A 25,591-nucleotide genomic window follows, 5' to 3' on the forward strand; every position below is an offset into this window, starting at 1 on the left:
TTTGATATCGCGTAGACAGTACATCGTATCACGTGGTAGATAAACAACAGGCTTCGTAAAAGGTCGTTGGACCTGATAAGCACATAGGTGTTGAGTTGTGGGTTTCAGACAGAACATCTAGACCCTGGTTATTTATAATTTATTATTTCACACATCAAAGCCGCTCAGCGCTGACAGTTCACTTCAGAGTGGGATAATGACACCCATATAGGAAGGCCGCTCTGCCACAGTTCAAAGTCTCTATGGCATCGCCAACGGCACAGGCTGTAAGCTGTGATAATTACAAGCGAAGTACGTGCTTTTCGGAAAGCATCATAGACGAGTGTTGCGAGGCCGTTGCTTCATAGATTACCTTTCCTTTTTTCATGTCTCAGAACACGCCGTTTGAGAAGCTGTTACCCGATGCGACCATATATCATTTCACCTTCCCGTAGTTTCTCTCGTACTATTGCAAGCCCATTGCTTCACAAAAAAGTGAGACTTTTCAATGAAAAAAATGACTCATTCTGGAGCTGGTATCGATTGCTCACATCTGAAAGACATGTCCTTTTATTCCAGTGTTACTACAAGTCGTCACACGTGTAAAAACGACAAAAAATCTGCCTTATCACCATATGAATTACTGTTCTCATCATGAGCGACACAAACGTCGGTATATGTTGCTTCTTTAGGATTATTCACACGAATTACCCTAAAAAACTACTTACTTTTCGTTGAAGAAACTAAATAAAGAAGGCACTATGTACACGAAAGGCCTATCTACAGCTATTCCTGTCATTATTGAGCTAAAATCAAATATACTCCGCAATCTCGTTTCTACTTCTCACTCAAAATGAAATATGATCTTTCAGGGTTTTGGATTGATCGGATATAACAATGTAAGATAACTATTCTGCATTCTCCTCTTTTTTATATAATTAATAAATATAGAACTCTGCTTAATCAATGCCACCGAACATTAAATGGACAACCGCTGTAGTCCCTCACTATATTTTCGTAATTTTTGTTCTATGAACCCCTTGAGTGCTGTAATTTTTCCCGCCAAATTTTCAGTGCAACATTTTACTAATTTTAATGAATTTTATGTAATTTCTTCGACAGTTTCGGACCAAATAGACATAACTTTTCAGTGGATACAGGGCTTGATTTTGGCTGGGAAAAAATCTGAAAAATTGTCTTGGTCTGAAAAAATAAGGTAGCGTTTTATTCGCTTGGGATTTCGACATGGTTTTTAAGGATAGAAACAAGTGGTTGTTTCATAAGGAATTATATGTAAATATCTATTTAAAGACATCAAGCGTTGTAAACGTTACGTGTATTTGAATTAATGCCAATAAAATGCCAAATAAAACAAATCTACATAACCGTGAATAAGTCGAGCGATTGAACAAAATTACAAAGCTACTTGTCTGAAAAAAATAATCAATTAACTAAAAAGAAGAGAAAGAGCAATATAAAAAACAGCATATCATCATATAAAGACATTCGTGACGCATCCTTCTCCTTCAAGTCTTACAAGACTTGAAAACTTTGCGGTAAAATCCTCAACTTTGTTCATCGCGTTGTAAACGTGATCTTTCTTGTCCGATGAAAGGGCGCCACCATAGCCCGAAGTTGTGACGAGTATAACTAAGGCACCAGCGGACGCTACACTAGGCTACGTCACACACCACTTTGCTATCTAACTTTGCTATAAATACAAAACATAAGAGTGGTACACAGCACAACACATGTTCTCTGTTGTCCATAGCTTTATCACGATACTGAACACGATACACAGGGGAGCAAAAGCTAACGCATACAGCATACGCAACGTTAGAGCTGCTAAAACATAGTTCAAGGGAAAACCTGCATGAAACTTTGGAATACTGCACACATTGTACAATTATATTTGGCATTTAATAACCATGTGTGTATAAAATTCACAACGCTCCAACGGGCTTCTAAACATAATGGGATCTAAATATATAAATTTACAGACATTCACAACACTGAATAATTTGACGTCATTAATACAGTACACAACTGGACAACATTACCTGAAACTGAACTTCCTTAAATATAGTACTATACTATACTATACTATACTATACTATACTATACTATACTATACTATACTATACTATACTATACTATACTATACTATCTATACTATACTATACTATATTATACTATACTATACTATACTATACTACCCATACCTACCCACCTCACCACAAAGACACAAACACAAACATAAACACACACACACACACACATACACACATACATACATACATACATACATACATACATACATACATACATACACACATACACACATACATACATACATACATACATACATACATACATACATACATACATACATACATACATACATACATGCATGCATGCATGCATGCATGCATGCATGCATCCATTCATGCATATACATACATACATACATACATACATACATACATACATACATACATACATACATACATACATACATACATACATACATACATACATACATACACCGTTACGAGCGAACATGTCTCCACCTACGCTCTCATCGAACACATTCACTATATTAATCAGACTGATATATGCAAAAGCCACGTTTCGTGACATCAACATTCTTTGTATATGCAGGGTCCTTTGAGAAAATGACTGGTAAACCGCACAGTGTACCACATTCCTAAAACTTATACGATATCTCATTAATGACATCGATATCTGTAACAACACACTGAAATCTCAGGAAAAAAACAAAGACCTGCATGCTGAATACTTGATGTGCTCAGCTACATGTGTTGCCATTATGACAGGACGTCGTTGCTATGGTTTCACAAAGAGGTCATGCTAGGATGAGTATTATAATCATTGCTGGAGGTCACAACACGCATTCAGTGCGATTACCAACAGAGGATACACCGTGTGTCTTGGCGCCTTCAGACGAGAGCAAATGATGACGGCCGCTGCATCTATAGTCTTTTAAGGTGTACAAAAGCTTCATCAGCGACGTCCGGCCGACGAAAGCGAAGGTAGGCTGTGTTTTATATTGAAAATGAGAGAATATCTTTCGCGTGGGAGATTTCTTGTCAGTTCGCCTGATGTCATCTCCAATAGTATGAATATGTCACCGCCGATACACTGTTTTCGGTGAAATATGATTATGGGGAGCGGGGATGAATTCTCAACAATACATCTTCTATTTCTGTCGCCGGTTCGTGCAAGTACATTGTAAATGCGATCACCGATCGATATCGTACTGGTGTCCTCGATCGATGCGTGTCAAAGGAGTTAAACAAGAGTAAGACTTTCACATCGGGTAAATGACTGAGATATTTGCAAACATGAGTATTGAGCACTCGACTTGATTAGGACGAACTATAGATGATATCCAAGTGTTGTTTTCGTTAAGCCTTCCTGGCTGCTTTAAATTCTCAAGACTTAAATTGATTATCGGCCGTATAAGACAATTCTATGCTATAGTAATGTATCGCAAGTGGCGCTGTATAAAAAAAGAAGAGGCAATTAGTCAACAATTAAATCATTACTGACGTGGAGTTTCATTAATGTCCAGCGCTCTAATGACAAACATGTCCCAAGCGAATAAAGATGAATGGGGTTCTTTTTGTATTTTACCCGTTACACATTTAGAAAACAATAAATCGTTCATGTCAGAGGTGAGAGAGACACTAACCAGCAGTTTCATCGTCATTGCTTCTCTATAGGTCCGTTGTCGAAAGACACAAGCGATTCCCGCGTCGAGCAAATTGTGTTTTCGTATAGCTATTGGATATCAGAATAACAATCCAAAAAAACAAAACATATGAGCGGGTGTAACGCGTTCTCTTTCTTTTTAAGCGCTTGTTCATTTATTTGTGACAGATGTTACCCAACCAATCATGATAATCCAATAAATTCAAAAGGTTCATGCCGTTGCCTTCCTTTCAGAATGTACAAAATATTGAAAAGAAAATCAGCGTGCGATGACACGTCAACGCAGCGTGATGATTCTCTAAATCCTAATCTCTTCACGATATCAAAGGGGGATTAGGACTCTTCATAAAGTACATACGACGGGGTGAAGAGATAATACCTATTTGTAAGCCGACGTAAAGTCGATTGAAAATCTATGTTCGATGTATTTTCTAGTGATATGTCTGTGCATTCCCAAAATCTTGTTTATACACCCACTACTCAACTTGTCCACTCAGCCTGATTGTCTTTGATATCTGAATTCTATTCGATATCTGAATTCTATTTCAGACTGGAATTTATATACTTACTATAGACGTAGCTTGAGTCAAAATGTTCATTATTCGTCTCTAGACAAGTGTATTTTCTATAGGGAATAATGTTTCATATTTTATGTAGCCTAATGTATATGCAATGATGGTGCTGCGAAGAAAATACACCTGTCTAGTGATGAATGGTGAACATTCTGACTCAAGCTACGTCTATTGTGCCTTTGAATACGTGAAGGAAGCCTCTAAACATTTTCCAGCGACTCCTTTTTTGGTTACAATACTCTTCGTGATATTTCTACATACATTCATCAATTGTAAAGAGGTCTATTTGACATTCAGGGCAACGATACGATTTACAGAAGATGTTTCTGTCGGAAATTACGCACTGACCGCCGGCAACAAAATATAGTTCATGGACTATCAGCTTGATTTTAACAAGATGCCGTGTGCCCGGTTTGGACACACAGTCTCCCTTACTCAGCTTTTAACGCTCCTGAAGGATAATTAAAAGTCAATCTTACCGGCTTATAGTGGCAAATCAATCAACTTATGTATTATTTGTATGAAGCCATCACTTTTACTGTTATAAGGTGTTTACTGTACGTCAATACTTGAAGGGTTTTAGCTGAAGCTCGTTTTTGTAATAAATATCGAGAGGCCTCCCCATTCCAGGGAATATCGACCAAACTGTGAGGAATTGTACTCCGTTATTTAAGTCGTTGTATACAAATGTCAAAGTTGAAGACTTTCAACGAATAAGAAGAAATCGATTTCTGTGCAAGTGTTTCAGATGAAGCCAGAAGGTGTTTATTTGGAACACATTGACTTCTTCGGCATTACATGTAAATACTCACTAAGCCACGAAGCGACCTTCAAATCACCTTCCTTAAAGGTGACTGCTAAGTGAAGTCTCAATGAAATCAATTTGAGTTTGAGAATCGTTGTGCATACAGCTTTATCGCCAACACATTATGGTAAAGTGAGATAGATTGCTGGGTCGTCAATAAAAATAAGTTTGTCAATTTGCAAGTAGAATAGGTTGCACAGATAATTTTGCCTTCTTTCTTTCAATGAACATGCAAGTAAACAACATGACCTTTATATATATATATATATATATATATATATATATATATATATATATATATATATATATATATATATATATATATATATATATATATATATATATATATATGTATATATATATATATATATATATATTATTCATTATTTATCAAAATTCAACACTGCCTAGGACTGCAGTGTAATGGTATACGTACAAACTTTCTGCCTATGTATGTATGTATGTATGTATGTATGTATGTATGTATGTATGTATGTATGTATGTATGTATGTATATATGTATATATATATATGTGAATATATAATATATATATATATATATATATATATATATATATATATATATATATATATATATATATATATACATATATATCATCATCATCAGTTATTATCGGTTATTTAACTGTTAGAAAGCGCACATTTATTATTTGCTTCGGCATAGATTACAAAATTATTTCAAGACGGAGGTAAGCATTGTAAATTCGTTCACGATTGTGCGTTCATCATATATGCAAGCCATGACGATAGTCTTAACAAATACTGCAATGTTCTATTTTTAGACTATCATTAACCTCTTAACTCGCCTTTTATGTCGATTTCAACTTCAAGAGCTGACGTGTTTGCTTCAGGTGGAACTAAGACCAAACGAATAAATGATATCAGGAGACAACTCTACCCCCCCCCCACACACACACACACACACACGAAATTGATAAAATCAGGGGATTTGCATACCCTTAAATCTTATATAAAGTCTATAGCCTTAGTTGAATCTGCACCATATCTGACGTTTCAAAGACCATGCGCCTGCTCATAAGGTGCAACGGATTATGCTGTTTTTGAATCGTAGCCACCCTGAATTTCCAAGAAAAAAAATTCACGACATTTACAACTTCGTACTTGATTAACATCTGTACATAGGATATATCTATAATAACCGGTTACAAGTACCCGAGTACCTTGATTTAAGCACTGTGGCTATTAAAGCTCGCCGTCACGTTCGAACTGGAGTTACAACTAAATGATTTATCCGAAGACTCAGGCTATGCTCGCTGACGTAAAGGGAATAACATATTGGCTTTATTTGTAAGGTAGACGCCCCATGTGAAATAATGACCTTACGAAACGTTCTTCACTACATGTAGATGCTCGGTGGCTTCAGGTCAATGTGTATCACAACCTTTGAGAAATGTTCTAAATATGCAGCAACAGTCTCTTGTATTACAGCTTACAATTTTCCCATACAAATAAGATATTCTTTGATGTAGAGTTCCCACGTGTTATTTTGCTATTGTAATTATCAGCCAACGGTGATACACAATTTTGATTGTTGAACTTCAACCCAGTCCACGCTTAACGATCAGCCTGAGGTTACTCAGACATACAAGTAAATTAAAAATCTCGGGCGTTAAAATCAATGATAGTAAGAGATTTTGTATTTCACAGTCAGTGCGGACAAATTAAAATCAAAACTTATGGGAGCCCCTTGAGACGAAGTCTCGTTCGATAAGGCAGTCACGCTAGCTTTATCCGCCTTCGCCTTCATATCAAGTTAAAATATGTATGAGTCGACCTACACGTATTTGAAAGCAAATGTTGTTAAAAGTGTCTGTCTGTCTGCTGCTGTAAGACGAAGTGAAAACCTGAAAATGCAAAACGTGTGGGTAAGATTCATTTTAAGGAAGTATCCGCCTCGAAACTTAGAGACTCAAGCTTTGGTTAAAACTTCCCAAGGGGAACTTTCAATCTCTTTCAACATCAAGAATAACATTCAGGGTCAACATTGATAGAGAAACAGATAGCCTAATATTCTCCCACACCTGCAATTCAAAATGGCCGCTAACATGGTAACTCTACTGGGGGAAAACACGTTTTAGATTTCACAAAAAATACATAAACCAGTGAAGATACTTCCAAAACGAATCCCCACAAATGTAATATAGCAAAACAGCTATGTAAGCATTTTCGGAGTCTGAATGTTTGTCCCCGAAGTGCATTCAACCTTAAGACCGGTGTTGCTAATTCCTATCGAGACATATTCACGAACGATGGAATTAAAATCTTAACAACACCGCACGAAGACTAAAGAGCCGCCTGGTTGTCAATGTAGTGAATTATCAAGGTTTGGCATTTTAAATACATTTGCAATAACCTCGACATCTTCGTACGTTTTGTTAGGATAATATACAACATCTGCCACTGGCATAATCCAAGAGCCATGTGGTAATGTAAACATGAAACAATCGGGTGCTATGCTACTTCGTGACTGCATACGAATGGAGAAGGGCTTTTGAATAGAACTCAGACAAAATGCACTATTATGGAGTCAGACTGCAATTTGAACTCACTTTTAATGCCATGTTAATGGTTCATATGACCGGGAATTTTCCACTCGCAATAAGATGGTTTGCCAGGAACATAGACTGTATTGGATGACATAACTCGAGGTCTGTCTGCACCGAACGCAATGCTATTTTAATTTGAGCAGTGAAATTAAAGATGCCGATGGTCGTGGTAATCCGCCTTGGCACTTTTTCGTTCTTATCGTGTGTATTGAAAAGGGAACTATATTGGATGGGGCTAATGCAATGTCCTTCGTAATCACCAAATATCGGCATGTATGTCTACGTGACGTGAAGCAAACACACACACCTTGACAAGCCTGTTTCTACATCATCGCTATATAATCACTTTCATCATAATCACTGATAACGAGTTCTATACTTTGTATGATGAATCATTTTGCTAACTATGAATTATGGCACTCACATGAGTTGACTACTGCTAATTACGAACACAATTACTATAGGAGAGAGTGGTGAGGACGTACAGATGCATGGGACAAGTGGTGTTTTAAGTGAATACGGCCACATTCACTCGTTCGAGATCAAAGCATATCTCTTGAAGATTTGGTTTTCTAACCATTAATCTCACTGGTGTTGTATCCTGTTTATAAAGGTCGATTACGATGTAGTTATCCCTTTTATATCATTATATGATAGATTATGTATATTATATGATAGACTATATAAATTATACGAAAGACTATATATATAGTCTATCATATATTTGTGTCTGTCTGTCTACCAGTCGGTCGGTCGGTCAGTCGGTCTCTGTGTTTCTGTCTCAGAGTCTGTCTCTGTGTAAGTCTCGTTCAAAATTTCTTTGATAAAAAGACGGATGTCCTTCCTTGAAAATATAACATGGTTTCTACGGCGTAGTGCTTCCATTATTTATTTATCTAAAGTTGTAAGTATATTTCGGTGTTATCACAAAAAGAAAACTTCAAACGAACGATGACCATCCATTCTGCTGGCCAAATAAATTATGCATTATCACTCTGCAAACATTGAAGGAACCTCTGGAGATGCAAACCTCACTCAAAGAGATAACGTAAATCAACGAACCAAATCATGAGTTAGTTTTCGCTAAGAAATATCGATCTTAAGTTCTGTATTACTTTCGCTGTTTTTACATTACATTATTGACTTGTATATTCCATAAGTTAATACAGTGTCAATGACAACATCATTGTTTTCGGTAAGGGTACACTTTAACGCATCTCGCGTCCTATTTATTGCAGTTCTTGTGAGGATCTGCCTTGGCTTTAATTTTGCCATTTCCAGAAGTATAGTTCTAATTACAGATTCACCTACGTTTCGAAGATGACGCAGGAGAGCTGTAGGTCCACATGCACGTATTATAATGACCATCATAGGCTTAGACGCGTAACCAAATTTGTTCTTCTTTCCGACCTTTACCATCCAAAGCGTAGGCGAGGATTGTGTTACGTAAACACTAAGCTTTAGATTCTCTGCTTTTTGAAAATGTATAGTATGAGAACGTTTTCGTGTCGTCTTTGATAAAATATTGCTTTGAAAAATGAAGATGTTGGTTAATTGCGGCGCTACCCTATAGGGAAAGGTAATAGAACGGAAAAATACTATCTCAGAGATAATATGATAGAATCATATTGTCTCTATGTTTGCTTCTGTCCTTCTTTGATGTCACGAGATTTAAGTTATAACGACCTGCTTTTTAACCCTTTGAGCGCCAAAGTTAATTTTTGTTGCCTTTAAAAAATATAACCAAGTCAATTTTTTTCAGATTTTTGCCTAAATTTTGATAAAAAACTGTAGCCGATGAAATTCGATGTCCATTTGGTTCAAAAATATCAAAACATTACCGAAAAATTCATAAAAATTAGTAGAACGTTGCACTAAAATTTTGGTTGGAAAAATTACAGCACTCAAAGGGTTAAAGGAACGATGCTTGAATAAAATACTCAAAACAGCAAGATAGTAATGTTTTCCAGTTTTATTATAACTCCTTAAGGTGACATTACACTTAACCAACACCCTTTTTCAAAGCAATATTTTATCAAAAATGACATGAAAACGCTCTCATACTATACATCAATCAAAAGCAGGCAATCTAAAGTTTAGTGTGCGTGATAGCAAAAATTTACTCAAAGAATGAGAGGGATATGTATTTGGGGAAGAAAACCTCAATTTTAGAATTAATAATAAGAATTCAAGTCAAAAACTTCATACTTCTTTGATATAAGTAAATTTGATATTTCACTTAAAAATAGAGTACATGTAGAAAAAATTATAATTTTGTTTTGCATTATCTATTCTCATATTTAAATTGCACAGGTTGAAGAACCGATATTAAATCATGGTGAGCAAACTTGAAATGTCTCTTATTCAATATGTAAGAATTTTATTGCTCCACAAAATAGTCCTTTTGTTATATAGTTTTAAAGAACCCAGCCAGAGCGGAGTTATATCTTTTGAAGTGTTGAACACGAGAGAGAAAAAGAAGTTAGGAAATTGGGTGATTGCATAAATAAGCTTAAATTTACACTTCTTTCTCACCCAAATTACGACCACTTGTCATGCCAAAAGGTGAACCCAACCAATATCTTTATCTCGGGTAAACAAACTAATAAAAATTGAACGAATCTTGCAAAAATGATTTTGACAAAATAGGTTGTTTTATCTGCAACTGCACCTCAAAAGAAAAGTATCGTTTTGAAATCTGTAGAAATCGGAGCTTGGTGATGTTGTTCATTCGCCGCTTTGCAAGTTGACAAATATCATGTGATTTCGTGATGATTTCAGGGCTTTATTTACAGGCTTTTTGAGGTTTGTCAGCATATTATGACTGCATACAGTAATTGAATTTCAGTCGCATGGTAAAGCTGTGTGATTTCTCGCTGTATCCACTTGTCTAAAACATGACAGGCAGGGTTGCGAAAAGGGATGAATTTCTGGGATTATTAGGTCTCTTAATCTTAAATGATGGCCATTTAACTGTAACCTTGATGATTTGTTTTCGCTATTTACTTTTTAATGTCAACCACAGTTCCTGTACTACTCCGCGAAGCATGATTAGATACACATACACGTATTGACAGCATTATAATTGTATGAAAGTGGATTCTGGCGCAGACTAGAATTCAAATGGAGGCAATAACAGTGCATTCTACACGTATTGACTTGGCAAGCTAAATAATAGATATTTAAAATGATTGATGGCAAAGGACTACAATATGTAATTGACATACAAAACACAAAAGAGTGGAAAAAATCCTAATAAGTGAAAATTTCCTGATTTCAACGTTTGGTAAATTCCAATCAATAAACCTTCTGATATGTGACAAAGTATGAAAGACCAGCACATCCTGTGTGCGCAGTCATTCAGTACTGGTTACTGATACAGGCATGGAGATGAGTCACGCTTACCCACATGTGTCACGACACTGTTACAACCTTATGACCTATTCGCCGACAAATACCTGCTTGCGCTGCTTTGTAATAGGTATTGCACAAGGGCTGTTACAGGGGATTTTTCTTCATTTCGGTGTAGGTTTAGGTTAGAACGCATATCAAGAACAATCATTCGGACTCTCAAATTTTGCCGATGTTTTTTTCTGTACTAACTCTTGGGGCATATTTTAAAGCTCTTGGAGTGAAAAAAAGATTCACCGTCGTGGCTTTATGTAAATCGAAAATTGTATTTTTTCTCCATAGAGTTAACATAGTGATGGCGGCCATGTTGAATTTCAAATATCGGTAGATGTCAGGTAATTTGTATCTCGAGTACCAAACATTGCAAGGCACCCCCTGATTTTTATTCTTGATTTCATAACAGGATAGTTGAATGTTTCATTGTCGAAAATTTGAGCCAAAGTTCAAGTATTTCACCTTTTAGGTACGTTCTACCTATACTAAAACTTAAGGTCAGTTATCAGGATTTCATTTTGATATTGAAGTCACTTATATTCCATGTAATGCAACAATTATATGCTACTGTGTTCCTATCTGATATACCATCAAAGGCTGTGTGGTTTTCATAAGAAGAAACAAGCACTTGCTGTAATCAAAAAGATGTATTACTCTGACTGAACAACGTTTGATTTGTATCGCACATTGCTTGCCCAAGGTACAGATGTCATCTTAAGCTTGATTAGCAAAGAAAATTTAGGATTTTTTTGGACCAGCATAGACATAAACGAAACTATTTCTTTTATTAAAGTACTGTCAAGTGCGTTGGGATACAAATAACATGTAACCATGGTGATAACTCCCTATGTCCATATATGATGAAAAATGCAAAGTACATGTATTATCGCACGATATGCTTGTTCCAGTGAAATGAACGAACTACCTTTAACTCGTCATACTTATTTTCTTGTTTTTTGGAAAAGCTTCATTTCTGATTCTTATCCCCGTGGGCCTTGAAATCAGCAACAAAGCCAGGTCGATACATAAGTCAAGAGTTGTACGAATTTTTATGAATGCCTAAGTATGGTTACTGAAATTAACATGTATGCTACACGTACGAGGTTTCGCTTAAACCTGCCCCATGTAGAACCAGAAATCCGATTCAAAACAAGACGTTGTGGAAAACCTCGATAAGATCAGGATTCTCTTTTTGTACAATTGACAAAAACGTTATCCATACATCATTTTTCTATTTTCTTTTGTAAAGTAATCATTGAATGCTTGAGCATGTTTAAGTAGCAACCGACCACAATTAGACGGTCTTGTCGAAAGTAGAGTATAATAGAGAGTATAACCAATCTGTGTCATATCCGTTCACTAAATGAACAGTATTTCACTTTGATATACACAGATTTTTTTTATCTTTTCAATCCCTATCACTATTCCTATGCATGATTATTCATGTACTTAAACAGGTTAACCCTGCAATGATGATCTTTCTCTGTCGTGCTGCATGCATTATATATTACATATAGGTACATATTGAAAACGATGCAGCTTTGCTGTTATGTTTACTAGGATGTTGTTGCCAATGCAAGTTGGAGATAATGATGAAACTAAAGCGAAAAGAGTAGTGCAGATGCCAAAAGGAAATACCGACAGAAACAGAGAAATGAATCTGTGGCCATTTTATATAAAAAACGGAGAGACGAATACATGTTGTAACAGCTAGTTTTGCAGGGATTGACATTGGTCATTTATGTGCTGGTACTATTTTCCCAATGTCGACCTAGCTTGATTTCAAAGAAATTTCAGCCAAAGTGACCATATACCTCTCAAATACAAATCTGCATTGATGTCACATTGGGGACAGCTTTGCACAGAGTTTGAGCAGTTCTTTGGCTATGTTTTTGATGTAAAAAATAACAACTTAGCCTTTCTACCGAATTTTCACAAAAAGGATGTTGAAGACGAGGATAGAAAGCCATGTGTTTGATAAACTATACCACCAAGTTCGAATTATAGCGAAATTTCTCACCCTAATCTTTCATACGAACCCAGAACTTGTTGCAATACTTTATAGCCCCCTCCAAACATATTGTCATGGTAATCTTTTTCTTGCATCATGATAAAAAATTAGACATGTTTATATAAGTAATGGTAGTGATTGGTAACGATATCAGAGATAAGCTTGCAAAGGGAAAATTTTGTCACGACTCAGCGCCTGAATAGCTGTTCATCTAGAACTAACGTGCTTTTTTGCTTCTGAAAGGTTCTTATAATGAGCGTGAGTTCAACGAGTGATTTCTTTGTGGGTGTGTGATGTTTTGCTTTTGTCTAAATCCAGCCATCTGATTGGCGAAAGCCAGGGTTTTAAACTTTCCACTAGAAGCGTTGGGCGCTGAGGGGCGAATAGAGGGCAAAACCTGAAAACCCAAGCATATGATAAACTATGGTTTGTCATCTGCCAGGCATCTGTAAATTCTCGCAAATTTCGAATTTTTGAAGAGTTCAACACTCGCGGCCTCAGGTTAATAATTTAACCTATTGTGCGCTCAAACGGCTTAAGAACCTCAACGGAGACTTATATAGAACAACATCACAGCCAATGAGCAGGGCAGTGCTTGTGCTCTCACCGACTCAATGTTGAAGATGAAACGCTGAACTTGCATACGTATCCCTCTCCCAATATTGGCTTTGAAACAACACATTTATCCATTTTTGGCATATTTTATCATAACAACGTTGAAGATGTTAGACCTGTCGCAGAAAATTACCCATTCAAGCGAAAGGTCACCTCCCACGGCTTGGTGAATGCATCCTGCCAAATATGCTATTCTTTCCCTGAAAAGTTTTACATCAGTCTTCAGATAACCTCGCTTGCCGTTTCTAATCTCTTCGTGTATGTCTGCGTAATTTTCAGACAACCGTCGCTAAAATCCGTTTGCAACGAACACGGTCACATGTTAGATATGAAATGAGAGATATTATCTGTCTACCAACGCCAACCATTGGCCGAAATCTGAATTATGTTAGTTATCTTGGTTGGATTGTAACATTTATAAACCTGGATTCATCCGTTATCATAACAATGTAATTAACCAAATATTGATAATCAACAGAAGTCTACGGCCCCTATACTGAAGGAAAGACAGTGGGAAATCTCTCTAACAACTAGATTATACATACATATATATATATATATATATATATATATATATATATATATATATATATATATATATATATATATATATATATATATATATATATATATATATATATATATATATATATATATATATATATATATATATATATATATATATATAATCGCAATCATACCAATCCATAATCCAAAGACAGTAGGTCAGAATTCGTGAGACAATAGTTGTAAACATAGACACAAAACAGCACACACACACACACACACACACACATATATATATATATATATATATATATATATATATATATATATATATATATATATATATATATACATCCATACATATACATGTATGTATATATGTATGTATATATTGAATATTGATAGACATTATGTATGTACATAGTGAGACAGTCAAGCAGACAGACATAAAGATAGACAGACAGATAGATCATTAGAAAATAACTATTCTTCTTCCTTATATAGGTTGGCGTGCAAGTACTTTAATTGTACGTTTGATATGAAGTGTTACTCGCATTTGCAGTTAAATCAGCCATGGTATATTTGCAAGTATTGGTTTTGTCATATTCTTGTATCAGTGATTATGCACAGAATAAGATCAGTTTGTTTTTACGTTTGAATATACGCTAAGGAATAAAACTGAACATTGCATGTTGAGATGATCATTGATGTCCTTTTTATTCAAGATATAATTTAATAGACTAAGTTTACTACTATTTTGATTATTCCTGTTGGAGAATATTATATGTGATGATCATAGAATTGATGGAGAAATGTGTTAGGCCGAAGAAACATCTGTTGGCTCCGTATTGTATTGTGAGTTTGGTATTGTTATTTGTACCATTCGATTGGCATAAAAGCCCCAGGCATTCAGTTTCCCTGCCCTGAAACTTTCAAATCGGGTCACTGAGTCCTGTTTCGTTTTTCAAGATGCATGTGCTGTGTTATTCAGTACCTACAGCATTCTTTAGGCAGCTGCAACTCCCTCGGGAATTAATCCTCCCGTCTGTAATCTCATGCAGTTTTGTACAGCTTTAAGAAATGTTCGTGCAAGGAGACGGAATACTATTTTTCCGAGGATGGTGCATGTATGGTCATTGAGAGATTGATTAAACCTGATGACATTGCGTTATCTGATTCTCTTCATTTTGGCGGATTGGTTAATGTCCAATTGTGTTACGAACAATCCGTGACCTGATTTCAACCCGTCGTTGTAATAATATTCCGCCCCGTCAAATACTTCCTTATCGCAGAAACTTACGTACTACACTTGCCTTCGTCTACTGTATCTTGCTAAGGCTATTATATTCAGGATAGTTTGGTTACGTATACACATGTATTCAAGTTTGCTTCCTATTCGTCTGGACAGGGTGCTTGCTTTAATTTAGATCCGCAGTCTTGAAATTCAATCGGATTCTTATCGTTTAGGCATATATTATCGAATATTGCTTCCTTTTTTGTCTCTCTATATTCTCCTCATTACTTCCATAGGAATTTTATGGACAGCAAGGCCGTCATCACTGTATAAAACGATTTCATCTTCATTATATTTTCAATCGTGGATGTTTGGGATACACTCCACAGTACCTCAATTTTAGTTCAGCTGTAATTAATACATATGGGATGATCTGTGTTGTCAAAAATTAAAAAAAACAGCATATTGCAAAATACAATGTTTTTTGGGGGTTGTAAAATGACGCCAGAGACATGATTTAATATTCGCAAACCTTTGGTGGTAAGGCTAAATAATTTGCATAGATCTAGAAGACGCTCTGAAATTGATCTCCAGAAATTCATCATGTCGAACGTGATAGTAATTTTTCAAAAGCCTCGCCCGAGAAGTACGACATTGTTAGCGTTGATTACGATATTGCTTTTTATTAATTTATTAATTTATTTATTTTTTATTTAATTATTTATTTATTTATTTATTTATTTATTTATTTATTTATTTATTTATTTATTTATTTATTCATCCATCTACCAAGTCATTCATTCATTCATTTTTTATCATTTATTTATTTTAATTGGGCTCTAGGCCCATGAAAATACAAAAATAACTATAATTTATAAAAAGGTAGAAAAAAAAATTGTCAGTCATAAAATTATGAAGATTTTATACATCTCTCGTTACCATTCGACTATGCAGTTCTTTTGATGAAAATAGCCCATGGCATATTGAAGGCTGTGGTTCAGTGTATAAAGTGATGTTTTATCGGTCTAAACGTGCATGAATAGCATCATCTCTTATAGGAAAAACCATCCGTGACTAACTTAAGACGTTCATGGCGACGATTTCGTTAGACCGTTTCTTATAAATTTGTATGTTATAAACGCCCTTATTATGAATGGTTTGTTCTAAAATGTACCATTAAGTGATTACATGTCTTTCACTTCCTAAGAGGAAGCACACTGCATATAATGGGCTTCACATCCTGATCTAACTGCCATGTAATTGTTGAAGATTTCTCATCATACGAGCGTGTTACATCCTGTTGGTGACAACTTCCTATGAGCTGACATATTTAGCTTTACCGCCGAAATAATAACACCCATCGTACAGCGCAAATATGGACATAAATGTCTGCAGAAGTCGTAAATATACATTATTAGGGCCTCCATTTCCTACATAAGAGTGCATCGTGTGCACAGACATTCATCCGTGGTTCACTATTTACATGAAGTCAGGTACAGACTTGTTACTAAACAAAGGTATTACATCTTGTCTTTTTTCAAGTATTTTTGAACATGGCGTCAACGCGGGCGCTATTGAAATTGCAAATGTTGATCTCAGGAAATTTGGTTCTTTAATCCTTGTCCGATAACACTTAAGTGAATCTTTATTATAAAAGATTATAGTCTCACGTTTTCTTCTATATAAGCATGAGCAAAAGGAGTTAAAACCTTCATATTCATGTATGTTTGACAAAAGAGTAGCCAATATATACATATATATATATACATGTATATATAAATATATATATATAGAGAGAGAGAGAGAGAGAGAGAGAGAGAGATAAATGGGGAGAAATCTAATTTTTGTAGACCTGTACCTATAACAAGCATTCATTAAACCTTAATCTGAGGCATCGCTTTGGTTCCTTCTGTACATGATAACGACATTTCACTAAAGTATATTTATTCATTCTGCATATATATAAATTAGTTACGCTTACATGCGACGAACTATGGATGAACACTTTGATGGAGAAAGTTGCTACCACGCCGCTTATCAGTTCTTTGATCTGGAGATCTACCGTTCTCGACAAAGTGCTCACTGCCTCTTATAATCTGAAGAAAATCTTGAAATATGGCCATGTTTAGCGTACATTATGACATTTTAGCCAACTGAAAACAAAGAGACTTGTAAATAGGACAAGTTTGTCGCCCCCAATAAATTTGAAAAAACAATGAACTGAACATTACGGTAATAGCACACATTTATACATGAGCCTTATCTAACATTACAATATGACATTAAACTGGTCCAATAATCATTTTCATTCAAGGTAATACATTACCAGGTCCATGGGACATTTGAGATTTACAAATTTAAGTAGGCCCATCCTGAACCACTGATAGTTAGTGGTGGTACCAGGTGTCCGGAATGGGTAAGCGTACCCTGCTAGCATGCTACACCCGTCAGGATTGGTCCCGAAATTGTCTAATATTGTATGAAGTGATACAGTATATGAATCACTGTTATAAGTCAAAGCCGGGAATACTGTCGCTAATCATTTGAGTGACCGAGGTGTCATATTTGGCCACAATGTCATTATATCGACCGTATAACTTTTTGAAAGTCCTCACGAGTCTTTTGGATGTATATCCCATGACGAATTATTTTAATTTCTCGTCGAGCTGTTGTTTAACGTTGTTTACGGCTTTTTGAGTCAACGTGTGTTTTTAATTTTGACTTAATTTTTTGAAGTCTTGTTTGGATGGCTGGTACGTTGTTTATTAGTACATAATAAATAAATAAAATAATTTATGGATATCAACCACGTTTTAAAGAGACGTACCGTATTGCCTAGATTGCAACAAAGAGAAGACTACAAGCCTTATCCACTATGCCTATGTGAAATGAGGTCACCGGATTTGTTAGCTTGCATATCGAGAAATAAAATCAAAGAGCGCGACAATGTTCAACTTTAATCGAGGCTTTGTGGGCAATATCAGAATTATCCTATTTTGGAAAATAATAACTCAGAATTATCAACGCTATGATAAGTACTGGTGTGCGTCTTTGTTAAGAGCAATTGAGGCGTGAAATGCTGTTATTGGAAATTATTCCGTGACGCACTGCCTTCCAGTAACGTGACTAGTTTATCAGGTGTGATGCAAAAGATTATACAGTTCATCTCATTCGACTTTTATCTTCTATTTCTTGAAAAAAAGACATAAGAGTGATGGTTCCGTGGTATTGGCTTTTTTGTGTGCATTTGTCCTTCTTCACTCGCTGCAGGCATCGTTACAAAGGACTGGCCAATCAGCGGTTGCCGTGAAGAGTGGAAACGCAGATCAAGTAGAAGATGACTACAAAGGGACTGCCTGTAATAACGACTCGATTCCTTTATTCGGCAAAGATATATTGCAAATTCTCCACATCCATTTGTTTTTCCTCTGACTCGTTCAGTCGGTCGGTAGAAATTAAAAGTTAATGAGAGAGAGAGAGAGAGAGAGAGAGAGAGAGAGAGAGAGAGAGAGAGAGAGAGAGAGAGAGAGAGAGAGAGAGAGAGAGAGATCTTCAGTGCTTATGGCCTCCGGCCAAAAATTTACAAAAATGAGAGCAGTACATAAGAAACGGATCGCTAGTAATTGACAAAATCGATTTACGGTCCATATATAATAAGAAAACAAGGTTTACAAATTGTGTCTTTTTTGGTTTTACAAAACATGTACATCATCACGGAACAGAGTGGCAGAAAAAATGTAGTGTCCCAGGTTTCCTAAAGTTGGGACAAGATAGAAGAATCCTAAATTTGTATAAAAGTGGTGGATTATAATAATAGGGAGCAATAAATTTACATCGCAGGTCTCTATACATTGTGCAAACAAGGAGAAAATAATATTCATCCTCAACAACAATCAGACTGCATATTTCGCATAGTCTCTCAGTTCTTGAAACATTATTCCAACGGCCAGTTTCAACCTTTAAGGTACGTGCAGAAGTTTTAAATTTACATAGAGCTAATCTAAAAACAGGTTTTTCTATACAAAGTAAATATGGCTCTATAATAAGTTCTTTTAAAAATGAAGCTTAAGTATCCCACTTCTGTGATTCGCTAATATCATCTGACCATAAGAGCTTATTGGTATAAATACATATTTGTTTAAATATTTTCAAAAATACCTCTTCATCTCCACCCTCATGATGCTCCCACACTTCACCAAAACTATAACATTAATTGCAATAATTATCTAACGCCTATAGTAAAAAAATCTACTTATTTCAATTAATGTTGTTGACCTGATATTCGTAACACTTGTAAGTTAATCCATTTTTGTCAATTTTCAAAATTCTAAGCCAATATTTTACAATTCTACAATATCTTGGCACCTTTAAAGATACTCTACCCAATTCACCTCTCATGGCTTTAACTGGTGTGTTTGAATACTGCTTTAAGGAAAGCTTAACATGTTATGATGGATATTTTTTCTACATATTTAGCAGGATGAAATCCCCAAATTTCTTAGCCATTAAAGGATTGGGAGAATTTTACAATCAAAAATATCCTGTGAAGTAATTTTAACAGGAAGAGCACCAAATTTAAGTAAGCAGCTCTTGAAACTGAAGAGAGCTCTATTATCGTGTTCACTTAAACACTTCTCGGCACGAAACCATTGCCAAGTCCAGGAAAATCACAACTTAATAATTTTGAAAACAGTTACCATGAAACGTTGCCTTTTATTAAATTACCAACATTTTTCATATTTTTTCAAAATACAACCTCTTTTAAATACAATGCTTAAAGCTTTTACCAATGTTACTACAATATTCATACAGTTGATATAATAAACGTTGTAAACCTATTTTCGAGCTACTAATAAGGGCCAGGTCATTTTGAAACAGGGAATAAATAATTTTAAGAAGCCCGTTGTCAACACTAGCAAAATACTGAATGTTTTCCAAGGTTTCTCTTATGTCATTAACAGACATACTGAACAATAGCGGTGACAATACAGAGCCTTGTTGGACTCCAAATTTAGAAAAAAGTATGCATTACATTCGGTGTTCGTACACTGTCTTTTACATGTTTGTACATTGAAAATATAACACTTTACACCTAATTTAAGCAAGGTATAACACATAGACAAATAATCAATTCTATCAAACCCTTTTTCGCATATAACCTCTCTGCTAGATGTTTAGAAATAATTGTTTGATGCATAAAATGTTATCTGAAGTACAATATGACTGCCTATTCATCGACAATCGGATGGTTATTATCCAACCAACACTGCAATCTATTGTCAAGAATGCTACCAAATATCTTACCCATGATTGGAAACAAAGTAATCCCTTTATCTTTATTATTAGACACACAACTTCCCTCTGAAGGGAAGAAAAGCGTTACAAAAACAAATGAGGGAGTTACTCAAAAGAAACCAAAACAGTGTTTCAAAGTAATAATAAGAAAAAAGAAATAAATCCATACCAAAAACCCAAAAACAATAGCATGATTAATCTATCAAGATAGCGAGAAAATCAAAGAATGAATACATTTCTGATAGGCGTTCCATTCTCAATTTCATACATGTAGATATGTACTGTGCTAGAGGAATTGATATGCTTGTATTTTTCATTATGAATTCAAATTTGTTAGGCATATCATAAAATGTGCTGTTATATTTTGCAGCTGCAGCAAACGAGATTTCTTTGGCTGGTGTAAAATTTGCAAGAAATGATGAAATGCTTATAGTTATTGACATATTCTGTGTCACCCTTTTTACAAATTGAAACAATAACACCCTTGTGCCCTTTTAGAAGGGAAAGTCCCAGTATTGAGAACCACATTGAAAAGTTTACTAATCAGTTCTTGAACTATGAGTGGACAATTCACAAAAATCTGAAGAAAATCAATCTATTCCAGGAGCTTTAACAACCTTGCATTTATTTATACACTTATCCATTTCTTCAAAAATAATTGCTGCATCCAAAGAGTCGATATCAGCTGTTCCATTATCACCTTCCATTTGAAAGCTGCTTACAAATTCTTTGATTTAATCATAGAAGTGTACAAAATCAACATTTTCAAGACCTGATGTATTTGAAAGGTTAACAAGTAGTCCACTGATCTCTAACTATGTCAGAAGATGACAGAGTTGACTTTCCTTTTATATACGACCATAAGTATCTTGAATTAGGTTGGTTGGTTGCCACAACCAACTTGTCTAAATTTTTCGTATATTTATCTTTCTTTTTGTATGTCACCAAATCTCTATATTCACGTTTACAATCTTCGAACTCTTCTAAATTTTGCCTGGTTCTATTGTTTCTGTATCTATTTAGCTTCAAATTTACTGTACGTTTGAAATTCTTATATTTATCATCATATCAAGAGTTTTCGACGCAATCTGTCTCGAGACCTTTAGACAAGTTTACAAGTGTGTTTCATTCGACAGGCAGCATATTTCAACATATTCAAAAGACAGTTTGCAGCTTGATCAACATTCAAATTATCAATTAAAGCTTGAAATCCCACCGTGTGTACCCTGCATTCAAAAGAATCTCAATAATTCAGAAATATTAATTAGATTTAGAATTATGGTATTACGCTCCTCGAAATTCAAAGACTTAACCTTGTGTTCAAACTCTGCGTAAGGATCCTTTACATATCTCCACATCCCTTCACACTCTTATCCCACCCGATTATCTAGCAGAGGAGACTACCCTATTCCACAGCATAGCCTCACACTGGTACAAAACAATTCAGATACTCGGCAGCTACACATTGGAACTCCCTTCCCTCATCACTCAGACAGATCACCACAAGGTATATGCATTCAAAACAAACCTCAAACACTACCTTTTACATAGCGACGATTAAGATTCATATAACTTTACCGGTAATTATTGTATTCGAGTGTTTCAAATGTTGTGTATTTTTACAGTTGCATTGTTCAACACCAAGTTTTTCGATCACATCTGTGAATGTCTTTTCGTTTTATCACCAGCTGTACGGACTGTAATCAGATCTTACTGTACGAGACAATATGTTCCCAGGGCCATGAACTTGTATTAGTTCTACTGAACTATTTTCATGGCCCTCACAACTCAACTTTAGATATTTCAGACACTTTTTCCAACACTTCAAATTCAAAATGGCCGCTGTAAGTCCAGAACTTTATTTCAACAAATATGCTGATGAACTTAAGTTACTTACATTGGCTTCGAAATAATCCCTGCAAGTAGTAGACCAAAACAAGAATTTTACAAGTAAATGATATGTGAAATTATGTCCACGAGGAGCATTCTACCTTAAATTTGGAAAAAAGTAGCGTCTAAAAATAAAATAATGTAAGGGTCAAGTCATAATTCTGATCATACATGCAAAAAGCATAAACACGGCATAGATATTGAGTGTTTTCCATATTTTACTTTATTTTACTTGATCAGTCAATCATTAAGCGTGATGTCGAATATCAGAAGACAAATGAAAGTCTCCATCGTGTGGAATATATAGAAATGAAAGCCGGGGCTGGCTGGACGTGGTGCAGTATAGCAGAAGCGAATACTGGAAGTCATCTCCGTGATGTGTTCAGTTGAATTATGCCAACGTCTCTATTGCATGAGGCATCGTGATCGAGTCACCACGCTCTGGCCCGATTCCTGTGACGTGCAACTCGGTACTTGAAATGAGATAAGAATAATGATGGAGTGAGTCACGAATGGTGAAATATGCAGCTTTGTATATGATACAAAGCTCTGTCGATATGGAAACTCAAAGGTATCAATAGTGTGTCCTTCAATTAGCTGAACACTGTACACTATAGGCCGTGTGAGCTATATGCACATATTATGATTAGGCCATAGTAATTAAATTCTTTGTTTTGCGTCCCCACCCGCTTAGGTTTTTAAGGTTTTCATGAAAAACACACACAGTGTATTCGAATAGGAAATTTTAGGACATAACCGCTTAGCTTTTCTTAACTAAAATTTTGTTAGAATTTTTTATTTGCTGAAATCAAATTAAATTGTGTTAATTTTCTTGTGTGTGTTTTTCAGACTCTTAGACGCGTACCTTTTCCCATTTTGAGTGGACGCAAAACAAAGAATTTAATTACTTTGGCCTTATTATGCTTCAGACCCAAGCATTAAATCAACTAAGACGATATATAGCAGTTCAATATAATGATTGGTTGCAATACAATAAGACTATCGCGTTGAGGTGGTACCCAGACTTTTCTCCATGATAAGAACTATAGTTATTGACTTGGCGGATTTTCACCGAGTCGACGAGTTCCACCATGTTGTTGATCCCGTATGCTTGCTGGTATTTCCTGGCGCCACAATTAGTCTTGACCCAATCAAGCAAAAATGCGCTGGATTTATATCTCAAAAAAGTATGAATGCGATTGAATATTAAATAAGAAAAAACAGACAAGCTAATCTTGTAACAGTGAACAGAAGCTGAGTGCAGCTATAACAGAGTTATTAAGAAAATTTCCTCTCTTCTCATGTTAGACCTTTCCAAAGCATTTGATTCAGTTAACCATAACATTATGCTCAGTAAATTGAAACGCTACAATTTTCACCCGTCTACAATTCAATGGTTTAGTAGCTACCTAACAGGCCGTACTCAGTGTGTTAAAATTGGTAACATTTCATCCAAGTTTATTCAAGTCAAAACGGGTACCTCAAGGTAGTGTCTGTGGACCGATTTTATTCTCACTTTACATTAACGATCTCCCCACATGGCTTCATTCCACAACACCAATTTATGGTTTTGCTGATGACATAAACATCCTAAAGCGTCCACAATTTCTGATATTGACAACCTTCACGATGATCTGGAACATGAAATTCATCATTTAACTACTTGGTTCCATTCCAATTCTCTGAAACCCAACATTTCGAAATATCAATACATGCTCTTCGGTACTAGGCAACAACTCAAGAAAATACCAAATCACATAAAAGTTCTTTCAATCAAAGTACTACAATCAAAGCATCTCCTTCTGCTACCTGTTTAGGTTTAAGACTTGACCAAGAACTCAGCTGGTCCAACCATGTTGCCTACCTCCGTCGAGCATGTGGCTATCGTCTGACGAAATTGGCCCGTGTCAGACGATGTATTCCTGAAAAGGTTCGCAAAAATGTTATCTCAGCTACAGTTTTCTCCCTTTTAGACTACTGTGACACTGTCTTTTCCAACTGTAATATTACTCTCAAAAGCAATCTACAACGCATAATTAATTTTGCAGTTCGCATTCAGTGTGGACTCAAAAAGTCAGACCATGTTACATCTTACAGAAATTCACTCAACTGGCCAACTATCCAGGAAAGACACGACCAACACTTAAAAATCTAGTTCACAAATGTATCAACAAAAAGTTCCTGTCTACTTGTCTGACCTTCTCACAAAAATTCAACAATTCACCAGTATAACACCAGAAGTAAATATCATGTTTCTAAAGCCCACAGTCGCTCATTCAAATATCGTTCATCCATCATTGCCAATACTATAATTAAACTACTTTTCTGTGCCTGTCTATTCTTTTCAGAGCCAATTCTTGGCCGATTTGTATGTCAACTTCCTGCTTGTCCAACCATGTTGCCTACCTCCGTCGAGCATGTGGCTATCGTCTGACGAAATTGGCCCGTGTCAGACGATGTATTCCTGAAAGGTTCGCAAAAATTTATCTCAGCTACAGTTTTCTCCCTTTTAGACTACTGTGACACTGTCTTTTCCAACTGTAATATTACTCTCAAAGCAATCTACAACGCATAATTAATTTTGCAGTTCGCATTCAGTGTGGACTCAAAAAGTCAGACCATGTTACATCTTACAGAAATTCACTCAACTGGCCAACTATCCAAGAAAGGCACGACCAACACTTAAAAAATCTAGTTCACAAATGTATCAACAAAAAGTTCCTGTCTACTTGTCTGACCTTCTCACAAAATTCAACAATTCACCAGTATAACACCAGAAGTAAATATCATGTTCTAAAGCCCACAGTCGCTCATTCAAATATCGTTCATCCATCATTGCCAATACTATAATTTAAACTACTTTTCTGTGCCTGTCTATTCTTTCAGAGCCAATTCTTGGCCGATTTGTATGTCAACTTCCTGCTTGTTTTAATTAATTACACGGTGCTCACTAAC

The 25,591-nt window shown here is 35.6% G+C and overlaps 1 protein-coding gene across 1 annotated transcript in view; it reads left to right on the plus strand.

The window, feature by feature from the left end:
- The first annotated feature begins 2,869 nt into the window (after positions 1 to 2,869).
- Positions 2,870 to 25,591, plus strand: part of LOC139133072 (uncharacterized) — a 53,316-nt gene continuing 30,594 nt past the window's right edge. Inside the window, exon 1 of the mRNA XM_070699474.1 lies at positions 2,870 to 3,032. The gene's annotated coding sequence lies outside the window, so the exon portion shown is untranslated. The remainder of the gene's footprint in view (positions 3,033 to 25,591) is intronic.

The sequence above is a fragment of the Ptychodera flava genome, chromosome 5 (assembly GCF_041260155.1).
Source record: "Ptychodera flava strain L36383 chromosome 5, AS_Pfla_20210202, whole genome shotgun sequence".
In the NCBI taxonomy this organism is placed as follows: Eukaryota; Metazoa; Hemichordata; class Enteropneusta; family Ptychoderidae; genus Ptychodera; species Ptychodera flava.